The sequence below is a fragment of the Natator depressus genome, chromosome 3 (genome assembly GCF_965152275.1).
Source record: "Natator depressus isolate rNatDep1 chromosome 3, rNatDep2.hap1, whole genome shotgun sequence".
NCBI lineage: Eukaryota > Metazoa > Chordata > Testudines > Cheloniidae > Natator > Natator depressus.
Window position 1 is genome coordinate 124949804 of NC_134236.1, and position 14785 is coordinate 124964588.

The window sequence follows — 14785 nt, forward strand, 5'->3', positions numbered from 1 at the left end:
ACTCCGCCCCACCAGTGTAGCCATCATCTGATCAACCCCTCACTCCCACAAAGCTTTTGAAGAACTCCATCCCTTCCCAGAAAGCACTAAGTCACCTTATCTCTGCTGTAAGATGCTTCTTCAGCACAAAGCTTTTTTGTGGTCTGTACCAGGACATCCTCTCCATGTCTGATAGCAGTCACTTGCCTGAGCTACTCCTTCCCAGCTGGTTCCTGGTAGGAGACAGGGGACAAAAGCTGGCAGGAAGAATAGGCTGACGAAGGTCCTAAGCAGGCTGGTTGAGGAGGGCTAGTTCTTGGCAGGGGCAGAGATTCGGTGGGACGAGACTAGCTCTGCATAGCAGTCTTCCTCCAAATGGGAACAGACCTTCCCTCCTCCCCAGTACAGTACGACTTAACGGACTTCCCTCCCATCAGGAAACTGACTGGTCCTGGTGATGTAAAACACCATTAGGATTAGCCAATATTTTGTGCATTAAAATAACCATGCTTGGCCTTAGGGATTATAACTCCAATACCATGGTGCTCAATGTCTACCTCTAGAGATGTATGAGGCTAATTGTAGCACCTCTCCATCTACAAGCTCTTATAAAAGGTTGCAGGGTTTGTGATCTTACTACATAGACATGCCAAGTTAGAATAACATAGCAACGTCACAATGAGGATGTTACAACACAGGATCCAGTCAATACATGCCAATTATTTTGTGGCCTTTTGAAACCCTATCTGAAGTCAAAGCAGCTCATACATCCTATGTGCCTGGATTCCAAATGTAACAATTGGTGAAAATCCAGATCTGGGATCTGTAAAAGACATTAAAACACAGATTTGGGTTAGAAAGAAGCAGCGCATTACAAGGAAAATGCAATGCAACATTGTGTAACTGGAGTGTATCTTCAGGGAGGAATTTTCTGAAGCAGTGAGAGAGCATCACAGCAGTAAAGGCCATGAGCAGTCAGAGCTAATAGGAGGGATGCAGGCACTGTCTGGATGAAAAATTAAAAACCATTCATAGCAGGTAAGGCACAGCAGTGGGCAAGTAAGTATATATACTAGTAGGGGATAGCACAGAGTGGGGCACTGCTTTGTCAAGCACCAGTACATCACTAAACAGGGAATACCTTGGGCCAAAATACACCTAGTAAGAGGATGCAGCTTCATTGAAGTCAATGGAGTTGCACCCGCATACAGCAGTGATGAATCTGGCTTATCGCACTGAGGAGCAGGGATGTTCTGGTATTTACAGGCATGTTGCTGCTGTTCATGGAGCCACTACTGGGCTCAGATTCAGACATTACAGAAGCATCACTTGGAATCTCATTGCCCAGCAGCAGCAGCTGCCTCAGCTCCTCTTGACTGTTGTGCTTTTTATTCCCCAGAGCAGACAGGCGGCAGGAGCAGGTGCACCACTGCCAGTTCTGGTGCGAGCACCAGAGGCAGAAGCCTTTGACAGGGTGTATACACTGTCCTTTCCTTTCTAAGACAGGCAGAGCGATGGGGTCACTTTCCATCCCTCATGTCCCGCACCAATTCAGATGGTTCTATTGCACTTGCCAGCGGGGCAATAGGGTGCTCGAAAGATGTGTCCTCCCTTTCAATTACATTGCCCCTTCAGCATCATGTGAAGGAAGATAAAATGTGACACAACAGCCATTGCAGTGTCACTGCTGCCTGAATATAACCATGTTTCTTTTTTAAAGTAATGCTTTTAAGGCTTCAGAATTCCCTCAGTGACTGGCAGCTCACAAATGTTCCTTAGCTGTTGCATTAAAAAGAAAAGGAAAAGTGCTAGTCCTTTGGTTTAGCTTGCTGGGTGATTCATCCTCTGCCACCGATTCTGTACAACTTTGGGTAAACAACTTAGGGCCAGATTCTTGATAGCCCTTTTCGAGTGCAAGGAGTTAGGTCATCACAGAGGAGAACTCCCACTCTTCCCCTCTAGCTCTGCAAAAGGAGCAGCCACAATCCCAGACCTTGTATTCCTGAAGCTGAAGGAAGTAGGGGAGTCACAGTAATTCCAGAATGGGGGGGGGACATGGTCATCTAGAACACCTCTTCTGACATAATGCATACATACAAGGGGGCCTGTAGGGCTGCTGACGAGTCACCCCAGCCCAGGAAGGACTAAAGCCACACCTAAGTCTCTTTCAGGCCCTTCCCTCAGGGCATGACTTATTAATTCCAACGCAAAATCGGCAAAGTAACATACTCCCCTGACCAACAACATAACGTATAGAGGCCCTGAGGCCTTTGCAGCAGTGGCAGCCCTCCCTCTGCTCCAGGGCCAGGAGCCACCTGTCTCCTGCAGTTCTCCTCCAGCTATGCTCTCTCTGCCCTTTATGGGGATTATCTGACCCCTTCCCAGCTGGCTTTAATAATTAAACAGGGTTGGCTGGCCTCAGGCCACCCTGTTACAGGGTTGACTCAAGGTTGCATGGGCAACGTTTACTCTGGCATTTTCTAACTTCTGAGTGCCCGACTTAGCAACCTTAACATTAATTTATAGTAATTCTTTTGGATGTAACATTCATATACCTTGTCTCTTGATTAGGTCTGAATGTCTCCAAGAACAAGATGCCTAGTCACATCACGCCCCTTGAGCCTTCTGGACAAGCAATTCCTGGATCCCACAATATAGTTAAAGTTTTTCTTACTGGCCACCAACTGGGGGGGTCTAAGATACCATTCATTATTTTATATTCTTCTGTCATATCCATTCTTGTTGGTCTCCTTACTGAACAAAAAACCAGTCCCAATCTTTTCAGTCTCTCTTCATATAAAAGTTATTCCATGCCCCAGTCATTCTCATCATCTGTTTTTGAACATCTTCTCTTTATACTATGTCCTGTTTGAAATGGGTGAATACAACTGAACCCAGGATTCCAGGAGACCATGTATCATAGTTTTACATACTGGCATAAATAATATTTTTGGCACCCCACCAAAGTTTTAGAATTTATATGCAACTTGGCCATGCCAACTGGATCGGAGGCATTTCCAAAAGTAAAAATGTGTATTTGTTTACATTATAATAAGAAATGTTTCTCACTAACTCACCTCTGCTTTCCTAAAAGTTTTGCCCTTTCTCCGAGCTCCTACTCATGCAAATAAATATCATTTAATTCAAGTGGACCATTTACCAAAGTGTCACAGAACCAAACAGTCTAAACCATTTTAAAAAATAAAAGGAAAAATTGTCCATTGTCCCCTTTACCATCGTTAAACGCATACCACACCCCTCTGAGATAGCTATATAAGTATTATACCCATGTTACAGGGGGGGAAACTGAGGCAGGAAAAGCCTTGCTCAAGGCCACAGAAAAATGATCAGATCAAGGATTAGAACTCAGGAGCTCCCAGACTGTTGTCAAATAGCTACTGTACACCTTTCTCTTTATCATACTGACAACAGCTGTTAGGGCTACAAATTTTGGCCATTGTGGGAGGCATTCACAGCACTGCTATCTTAAGTCTCTTGACATTTTGTAATGCCTGTAATACTTTACCCCGACTTGCAAGGCATTGGGGCGTTTTGCTAGCTTTAATCAGCAACACAATCCAGACAACAGCAGGGTTTACTAAAGAAGGTCTTTTGAAACAAATAGCACATAATTCTCAAAAACGAAACGTAACTCCTTTAAAGGGATCACCTCGAGAGTCAAACATTAACACTGGTACATTGTATCAACCTTCACGTATCTCCACACCTCATCGGCTCTCCACCTTCTACAAAAAAAATTTTTTAAACATCTCTTCTCCCTCCTATCTACTTCTTAATTTCTCTCTCCCCCTGTTATTGGCCTCATGACCCAAATGCTGTCTGCCTTGTGAGTGATTAATTTATTCACCATACAGTGTCTAACACCACCATTTCCTATAATTTTATATTTCCTTGTATTATTTAACTATGTAATACTATCTTGGGATACAGTTTGTAGGAAAGGGGGTATACAAAACAGAGATGCTTTGTGGTGTAATGCTGCAACATGACCTTGTTTCCAGAAAGATTATTTGTTTTTTAAGGCCAGTCAGAGGAATATAGTATAAAGGAAATAATGTAGATGAATCAAAAGGACACAATAGGAATTCAGCAAAAACAATGAGGAGTCCTTCTGGCACCTTAGAGACTAACATTTATTTGGGCATAAGCTTTCGTGGGCTAAAACCCACTTCATCAGATGCATGGAGTGGAAAATACAGTAGGGAGGTATAAATACACAGCATATGAAAAGATGGGAGTTGCCTTATTAAGTGTGTGGAGGGGTCAGCGCTACCTTGGCAGCTCTCATATGTATGTGCAGAATTTGTATATCATGTCCTAGGAACAATTCTGCAGGTCAGTCACATTTACAAATGGTAAAGGGAATAAAAGTTTGAATCCATCATATTAGGGAAGTGAAATTATTTTGCCTCACTAGAGAGCGTTACCTTTTGTTCCACATATTGTTCTGCTAGGCAGCATTTCTACTGGGTGAAGAAAATAACCTCTCAAAGGGCAGCCAGGTTAAAAGGTTTGGAAGTTTGCTTCAGATCTCCCTGCTGCTGCATGCATTTACTCACTCAAGTGCTGCAGGTCAAATACAGCTTCCTGTGCCTTGTCTCCTTCCAAAGGAAAAATCCAATGGGAATTTTAGGTTATGTCACAGGCAGGCAATCAGCTCATCACAAAATCTGCAACTACACAGTGGCCTCCAGGCCTTCCTCACGTAAGTGAACAATGCTACCATCAACCTTGGTTACCAGCAGTCCTGCAGTATCGTGTCAAATCTGTGCAGTACCGTAAGTATAGCATCCATTGTATTGCCAACCCTACCTATATGACATGTAGTGCCTACAGAGTCAACGGCTCAGCAGGAGCTGGGGCAGAAGGTCAAAGCCTGTAATAGGAAACGGGGCTGGCCTTTCAGGCCCACTAAGCTGTAAGCCTTCAGTTTGGAGAGCCATGTGCCCCTCCCCACTGGATCCAGGAATCTTTCGGGGCAGACCCAAGTAGCCCCACACTTCACCTTTTCCCAGGAGCATCAGCATCACCAGCAGGAGCCAGGAAGAGAGAAGCAAACACTCCAGGTCCCCACCTCCAGCTCTCACCAAGCTGAGAAGCCTGTGACATCATCAGGGCTCCTTCTGAACCCCTGACACGAACTAGTATCTCTTGTTCTGTTATGTCCCGACCTGCACCCCACTCTGTAGCCAGGCCTTTGCCCACTACCCAGCTCACCTTCCTTATGATAGTTATTGATGATTTGTATTGCAGCAGCGCCCAGGAGCCCCAGTCATGGACCAGGACCCTATTGTGCTAGGTGCTGAACAAACACAGGACAAAAAGATGGTCCCTGCCCCAAAGAGTTATAATGCAAGAACACGGTGGAGGCAGACAGACTGACCGGGGGGGGTGGGGAATCAGCCATTGCCCTCAGTCTCTATATGCCCTCTCCTGACCCTGGCTCTCTCTGCCCTTAAACGTCTGTCTCCATTGACTCCCCTCCTATGCCTACCACGTGCAGCACCCCTTATGCCCTTTCCATCTTATCTTACCTTCCCTTCTCCTTAGTATCCACTCCCAAAACAAAGCCATAACAATTAGTATTTGAATTAGGATAGCAACAGAGGCCACAAACGGAGACTGTGACCCCGTTGTGCTAGGCACTGTACGAACACATAGCAAAAGACAGCCCCAACCCCAAAGAGCTAGCAATCTGACAAAGGGTGGGAAGGGAAACAGAAGCACCGAAAGGTGAAATGGTCACTGGCAGAGGTAGGCATAGAGCCCACATCTCCTGACTCTTGGTCCAGTGTCCCACCCCCACTCCCATAAGTTTAGCTATTATCCTACACAAAACTCTGCAACTGTATGAAGTGTGCATAGCCAAGCAAACTTACAACCTGCTCTTCTTGTGCATCCCTCATGCTCTCCCCTTCTTTAGTTTGTCTTCACTGTTATTTTGGATTCTAAGTTCTTCTGTTTGAGGCCAGATCTTTCTATTTGTTCCATACGGTGCATATCACATTCTTGGGGACTAGTTAAAACAGGGGTGGGCAAACTCTTTGGCCCGAGGGCCACATCGGCATTGCAAAACTGTATGGAGCATCGGGTAGGGAAGGTTGTGCCTCCCCAAACACCCTGGCGCCCGCCCCCTCCCTCTTCCCACCCCCTGACTGCCCCCCTCAGAACCACCAACCCATCCAACTCCCCCTGCTCCTAGTCCCCGACCACCCCCTCCCGGGACCCCCCCCATCCAACCCCCCCCCCGATCCCTGTCCCCTGACTGCCCCGACCCCTATCCACACCCCCATCCCCTGACAGCCCCCCCCGGGACTCCCAGACCTATCCAACCCCCCCTGTTCCCCGGCCCCTGGTTGCCCCCCCCGAACCTCCGCCCCATCCAACTGCCCCCTGCTCCCTGTTTGCCCCATGGGACCCCCTGCCCCTTATCCAACCTCCCACCCTCTTACCATGCGCAGGAGTGCACAGCCCCACAGCCTGGCCAGTGCCAGCTGCGCTGCCTGGCAGGAGTGGCAGCCCAGAGTGGTGGCGGCGAGGCACGCTGAAGTTGCTGGGGAGAGGGAACAGCAGGGGAGGGGCCGGGGGCTAGCCATAGTTTGTCCACTTTTGGGTTAAAGAGTCTATATCAATAATTTGTGGGCTAATTTCTGCGTTTATTATTTTTTAAACGAGAAAGTTTCCAACTCTTTCCAATGCAGAGATAGAATTCAACACACAGACGGATCACTAGGCACGAACATTAGTCCTGAAAATCACCAATATCTGCCACGGCTGCCCAAAACTTGCTAATTGAGCCTGGCAAGTCTGTGGCTGAGGGTACCCCATTTGAGACTGATTTATGACATGATGGCACTGCTAAGATTTCTGTGAACTCTCCTCCTCCATGGTCTGGTAGACTGTAACTGAGCTCCAAAATAGTCTGCATCCACAAGGGAAGAGACGGAAGCACAATGGCGTCGTCTTCTCAGCTGCACTGCACAAGAGGCTAGAAGGGAGGACCCTGGAATTGCTACACTCTCAACTCCCTGGGGAAACAAGAGGAATATGTTGGAAGAGGAAAACACAGTCTCGCTTCCCTCACCATCAACAGCAGAAGCAATGTTCCGCAAGGGAGTGGGGAGAGGAAAGGTGAAACCCAGTGAGGAGACAGGAGTGAGGGGTCATGGGAGGGAGGGGGATTTTAAGCATGGGGAGGATAAAGAGCTGTAGAGTCCTGTGTGAGTGGAGGGTGAGACAGAATGTAATACAAAGGGGAGAGCAGGGAATGTGTGCCCCTTATTGTATTTTGTCTATCCCCTTTACTCCTCACCTGCTCACAGAAACAGACATCGTCAGAAGGGAGCGAGCAAGGGGAATGGACAATGGGGAATGAACAAATAGGAACTAGAAAGGATGAGAAGAAAGGAGATGCTGTTTAAAAAAATGGAAACAACAGAAAGAGAGGAAGGAGGTATAATATTAAGATACATGCTGTTTAGCACATGTTTACCTCTGGAAGTCTAGCTTCGAGGGAAAGGCACTGAACTGGGGCTCAAGACAGCAAGGTTCAATTCCTAACTCTGCCCCAGATTTCCTGAGTGAAATTCAAGTGTTCTCTGTGCCTCCTCTGCAAAATGAGGATAATGTTTCCTCTCTCCACCCTTTGTCGTGTCTATTTAAATTGTAAGCTCTTTGGGGAAAGGACTGTCTCTTGCCATCGGTATTTAAAGCTCCCTGTACAGTGGGATCCCTATGTGTGGAATATATATAAAAATAAGGAATGAGGTAAATGCTAAAGAGAGATTTGTACAATTCTTTACTATTAAGAGAAAGGGACAGCGAAACAAACAATACATGGACAATGATCAAAGTTCTGTGGGTTTCTATCTCCACCTTTCACCCCAGCTATCTAAGTCAGTTAACAAGATTTCGGATCATTTTGCTTCAGAAAAAAAATCTGGCAAATTACAGACCATGCAGAAATTTTCACAGAATCTGAGAGGCCATTTCTTAGAGCTATTGCTGACCGCACTCCATGGGTGAGGTTGGGGGGATAGCAAGCTTTATGCTTTATGACAAGGGAATTGTTATGTGGCCCAAGTCCTGGAAATGTTTCCAATTTGCTTGTTTTTTAAACCTCACAGCTTGCGTTTCCCCTGAGCCCTACTAACAAGTGCAAAGCAAGGGAGGCACTGACAAGAAACCTATTAACCCAAATGTATCCTCGCTTCAGCTTAGCCAAGAAAAACAATTCACCAGACCAGGAAACCGAAGTAAAATGTTTCCACCAGGCACAGAACTACTCAGTGGCTGTATGCTACAGTGCATGTTCCAATGAATTAATGGTGGGCTGCAGAGCTACAGGTTCAATCTGGTAAAAGGGGGGGCATGTCTGAGGTGGAGGAGTCTGTTGAAGAATATATTTGGAGCAAGGAGGGTTCAGAGAACACCAGCTGTCTTCCTCATACTCCTCCTCCATCCATCCCAGAAAGTAGTCTGCTCTCAATGCAGCAGCCCCGCTCCTCATTAAAGAAAGCAGAATGTGGGTTTCCTCTCTCACAGTCCACATAAGCACCACCTTTGGGAAAGGTCTTTGGCAGCCTTCCTCCAAGAGCAGGTGGATGAGAGCTAGCGCAAGTATGTCTGCACAAGGGGAATCGCACCCCTAACTCATAATGTAGAAGTAGCCCTAATATAGTAGCCAGAGTGTGTCTTATCCCTCTATCAACAAAAGAGGCCTTAAAGCCCATTGGCACACATTCATAAAAGTGCCCCCTACCCAGCCCTGTCAGTGTCCTGTGGTCCTGGATATATCATAGGAAGGGCTGGTAGCATCACCTATTATTAAGCTTGCCTGACACTTCACATTATAAGACGCTGTTTTCAGTCGCTTATAACTTTACAAATGTAAACAATTTAGGCAGAAATTTTCCAGGTTGGATGCCTGCCTCAGGCTGAAATATTTGAAATTTTTTTAAGCAGAATGGTTCAGCTGTTTCTGAGAACAAGACTAGGGGAAAATACATTGTTTTGCCTGGGTTAAAAATTTCTGGCAATGTTTTCTTAGAACAGCTCTAGCGCCCCCATGCATTGAAACATGGATTTGAAATTTGGCAGGGGAGTGGCCTTCATGTCAGGGATGTGGCTTTTCCCAGCCCTGCGAAAATCTGCCCAGATTTGGGCAAGTTTTAAGTCTTTGAAAAATTGCAGTTTGTACCTACTCAATAGAGACTTGTTGCTTGATAGCTAAAATCTCTGAAGATTCTGTCCACACTGAGCATGCTCCAGCCTCTCACAGCTTCTAGTACTGACCAGACTGTGTAGTCATCATCCACACAGAGGGACACTGCATGCTTCAGCCTGGGTTTGAAGGACTTTCCCTAAGAAAGGCTGGTCCAGGCCCAGGTGGAGCCAGGCACCGGAACAAAGAGCAGGAAACCTGTCTTTCCTCTGCTCGTAATGCACGGGCAACCTTAATTCTCGAATTTCTTAACTTTTGAGTACTTTTGTCTCGTTTCTCATGCATTTTTCCCTCTCAGCCATTTCTAAAAGATAAGGAGCTTCCTGATCTCCCAGGCTCCAATCCTGCATTGTGGTCCACATAGGCAGACTGTTGCACCCAAGTGGTGTCACAGTGAAACAATACAGGATTGGGGTCCCAATCAATAAGCCTCAGGTAACATACTCTCTCGATTAATGGTTTCTAGAGAGGCAGTTGTTGATGTTTGTTTTTAGTGGTTAGGGCAGGGATAATAGGAGTCAGGGATTCTGTGGTCCATTTCCAAGTTCACCCTTGACTTGGACAAATCACTTGCAGTAATTGCTCCTTGCCTCAGTTTACCTGTAATGGTCATAATATTAAGACCAATATCTGCCTCAGATGAGTGATGAAAGACATATGACATGGCAACATGGAGTAATGCACACTATGGGGGTGTGATTTCTAAAGGGCACTTACACATTGCACATTAATTGGTCCATGTAGACCCTGCTGGAGGGCACTGAAAGTTCCCTAGTGTGTTTTCATGGATTCCAAGGCCAAAAAGGATCATTGTGATCACCTAGTCTGACCTTATGCATAACACAGGCCATCCAACTTCCCCCCAAAATTTCCTAGAGCAGAGCTTTTTTAAAAAACATCCAACCTTGATTTAGAAATTGCCTGTGCTAGAGAATCCACCACGACCATTGGTAAATTTTTCTAAGGTTAATTATCCTCACTGTTAAAAATGTATGCCTTATTTCCAGTCTGAATTTGTCTAGCTTCAACTTCCAGCCATTGGATGTTGTTATATTTTTGTCTGCTAGATTGCCAACCCATTATTATATATTTGTCCTCATGTAGGTACTTATAGAGTGTAATCAGATTACCCATTAACTGTTTCTTTGATAACCTAAATGGATTGGGCTCCTTGAGTCTATCACTATAAGGCATTTTTCCTAATCCTTCAGTCATTCTCATGGCTCTCCTCTGAACCTTCTCCAATTTATCAACATCCTTCTTGGATTGTTGCCACCAGAACTAGACACAGTATTCCAGCAGTGGTTGCACCAATCCCAAATACGGAGGAAAAAAATCTCTCTACTCCTACTTGAGATTCCTCTGTCTATGCATCCCAGAATTGTCTTGGGTTTTTGCCACAGCATCACACTGAGAGCTCTTGTTCAGCTGATGATCCACCACCATCTCCAAATCTTTTTCAGAGTCACTGCTTCCCAAGATAGAGTTCACCATCCTGAAAGTCTGACTTACATTCTTTGTTCCTAGATATATACATTTAAATATAGCTGTATTGAAATGCTTGTGCCCAGCTTACCAAGTGATTCAGATCACTCTGTATCAGTGACCTGACTATCCTCTTCATTATTTACTACTCCCCTAATTATTGTACCATCTGCAAAGTTCATCAGTAGTGATTTTATGTTTTCTTCCAGGTCATTGATAAAAAATGTTAAGTACTGTACGGTCAAGAATTGATCCCTGAGGACTCTGCTAGAAACTGACCCACTTAATGATGATTCCCTGTTTACAAGTACATTTTGAGAAGAAAGCCAGCTTTCAATCCATTTAATGTGCGCCATATTAATTTTATATTGTTCTAGATTTTTAGTCGAATGTCTTAAAGAAGGGTCAGTATATTACGTCAACTCTATTACCTTTATCAACCAAATTTATAATCTCATAAAAAAAGATATCACATTAGTTTAACACGATCTCATGTTGATTACCATTAATTACCCTCCTTTATTCCTTTATTAATTCAATTCCCACGTCAGCAACTCCCTCGTCTTGCTGGGGATTAGTGTCAGATTGACAGGTCGATAATTGCCCAAATCTTCCCATTTACCCTTTTTAAATATTAGTGCAACATTAGCTTTGTTCCCATCTCCTGGAACTGCCCCAGGGATGCAAGTCTTATTGAGAGTCAACCTTAATGGTCCAGCAAGTTCGTCAGCCAGCTCTTTTAAATCTCTTGCATGCAAGCTGATTTCAAACAGCACTAGATTAAAACACACTAGGGAACATATAGCACACACCAGCAGGGTCTGCAATGAATGTGCAGCATGTTAGTACACTTTAGAAAGAACACCACTGTGGTGCACATTACCCCACCATGTAGACACATCCTTAAAGTTTACATGGATTGTGAGACCCTGTTGAAAGATACTAAATAGAAGTAAATACAGTCTATTTTTATTAGACAAACCTACAAGATTTCTTTGTCACCTTCGCACAGATGCACCCGATTGTGGAACTAAGCTTGTCGTAAGATATGATGTGTCATTTTGGTAAACAGCTGGTAAACTATCTTTTCATGCTGCTTAAAGTGGCAAGAGATGAGCCTGGCTTCTCTTGGAAACATAAAACGTTTACCCACCACCTGCTAAGAAGGCTTTTGTTACTTGCAATTTGTCCTTTGGGCCGTATATAGAGCAAGCACATATTCTAAGTGTATCTTCAGATAATGAAACAGTTCTGATGTCTTAAAACATGTTTTCTCCAAATAAATAACAGGTTGTATCACTTAAGGTGATTTTTAATGCTCATAAAAGGTACGGATTTGAAAGCCCCAGAGACCGACATTCACAAAGGGCCAGAGTCTGAGTCCGTTACCGTCACTGGTGAGCAATTACTCATATGAGCAATACCAGTCAGCAGAGGAAAGGTAGTACTATAAATTCATAGAACTGTACAGGACTAAAATTTCCATCTGTCACAGGGTCCACTCACGGTGAGTGGTGCCTCCGCTTGGCTGTTCTAGGAATTAGCACTCTTCCAGTACCTTGCGGTCTCTCCACCTGTTGTCCTTTGTCTCACTCTGTGGACCCTCTCTCGCACCAGGAGCTGCAACTTCCTCTTCGCGACTCAGCCCTCCAGGCAGGTCACTATGTGGTTCCCCCCTCTGGGGTATAGAGTCTCACTTGACCTGCTTTCCAGGCACTGCCACTCTGTCAGTGGCTAGTGAGGAACCTGGGCCGACTCACTACTCCAGGTGTCATCCCAGGGAGCCTAGAACACACAGCCGTGGTCCGTTCAGTCCCCAACCTTGCTGTTTTCTCTCTGGGCCGCTTCCTACTCTGACCCCTGGGGCTTCTTCTCCACCCTTCTCTTTTCTGGCTATGCCCTTCCCTGACAGCCTGGCCGCCAGGGTCCTACCCTTTCCCTAGGTTCTCTCCCTCCCTCTTCAATGCACAGAGGGTGGCTACAGATTTCCTCACTGCAACCATTTCTGTTGCCAGCTTCCAGCTTTATACTCGCCCAGCCCCCACCGGCTCAGCTGAGCTCCAGCCTCCAATCAGGAGTTGCTTCTCCAGCCTAAACCCCTCATGTGCGGCCTCTCTCACTGACTGGCCCCTTTCTCCACTTCCTTCAACCTTTCAGGGCTGTTACGGGGTGAACAGCCCATCAACACCACACCACAAAAAAATTGCATTTCTGGAAAAAAAAATTGTTATGAATTGTAGAAATGTGAATTTTTCCACAGAATGGAATTTGTCAAAATATTGAACCAAAACAGAAGTTTTCAAACATTTCTGGAGCTGGGAAGCTGGAGAGGCAGGCTCCTGGGGTTGGATCCCAGGGAAGCAGGCAGCTGAGGAGCCTGGGGAGTCAGGCAGTGTGGGGAGCTAGGCACATCACCAAGCATGCCGCTGGAGCATCAGGTAGCTGGAGGTGCCAAGAGTTAGGTCAGCCCATCAGCCAGGCAGCTGGGCAGGCAGGCAGGCAGGCAGGCTGGCTGCAAACCAGACAGGGGCAGACAGCCTCCCTTGTTTCCATTGAAAGTTATGATGGAATTGACACTTTCTCACAGATCATTCAACATTTTTCAACCAGCTCTATATATTAACAATATGGTTGGCTGACAGCACAGTGCAAAGAGTGGAAGCTTACCCAACACCTGACAGCACTATGCCGCCAATGCTACTAGTCCTGGTCTTTTGTAATAAATAAAACACAAACTCACCTACTGCGCTATTCATCTTGCTTTTTTTGTAAGAACTAAAATAAATACAGACCCACCTAGTTTGTCTGGAAAATATTTTCAGGCATCTCATATGTATTGGGGTATGGTGATAGCATCAAATTAGACAGACTAAGTTCAGCTTGCAGATTGTTTTTAGTTATCCAGGATCTCAAACTGCATCCCAGATGTGACAAAGTTAATGCTTTGACTCAAATTACTTGGGGAGACGAGAAGGACAGCGCGGCAGGACATAGGAGGCTTGAGAGCTCAACTGTGGGCGAAAGCAGGGCAAGAAATGACTTTCCAGTCCTCTGGAGGGGTCTTTGCTGATGCAAACCCTTCATATGTAGCATTAGTTCATTACAGTATGTCACAAACTGACATGCAAGTGCAAAATGTAAAATAACACAAGGAAAGCCAATTTGCGTGCCATTGCCCTGTACTTGTTTGCTGGTAACGCTAACATTTCAGGGGCTCTCCTCTCCTAGGCTTTCGAAGTTGTTAGAGGTTGTTCTTCCAGTCTCCTGAGTGCATTTGGACCTACACGAGCCTCACTTTGGTTTGGTTAGCCACAAGAACAGCTCCACCAGCACTTTTACCAAGGTGCAGGTAGACCTCCTGGCTCTTCTACTGCCTTGCTCGGTGCACTTCAGAAGTTCCTTACAGTACCTGCCACGCAGCCTGGGAAAACAGCTGATGTGGGTGGAGGGTCAGGGGCTGTCAGAGCTTTAAACATGCCAAGACAGGTAATTCCAGAGCTAGTTTTGAAAGCCAAACAAAGTGACAATCCACTTGGTTGTCCATTTTATGAGGAAAATCACACTTCTGTCATTACGAGCTGACTATAATATTAACTTATTAGCTGACTCAACTCCATTTTGTGTGAAGGATTGAGAAGGATAGCCTCCAGCTTTTGTCCCTTTAACTCTAATTATCAAGTGTACACCAGATTAAATTCAGAATGAAGTAGCCAGGTCAGGCAATCCACTTAAAGTTTAATGGAAGTTAATGATTCATTGATCAAACTCATTTATGTCTAATTAAAGCTTCCCTGCATTGCAAAAGGCAAGGGGTAAGTTTCATAATACACCTCTCCACCCCTCCATCCCCAGCACATGGCAGATTTGCTGCACAAATGAATGGAAAATCCACAGTGTGTGTCTTTCATGAGTACATGGCTTGGCAACTGCAATGCATATTTAAAGTATAATTATTTTAGATGACTTCACCAAATGGATGGGGTTTGCATGATGCTGCCAGATACAATCCTGGTATCCAGCTGCACACAGCCAGATTGCAAAGTAAGTGTGTGTGCACCAGCACCAGCTCACAATGAT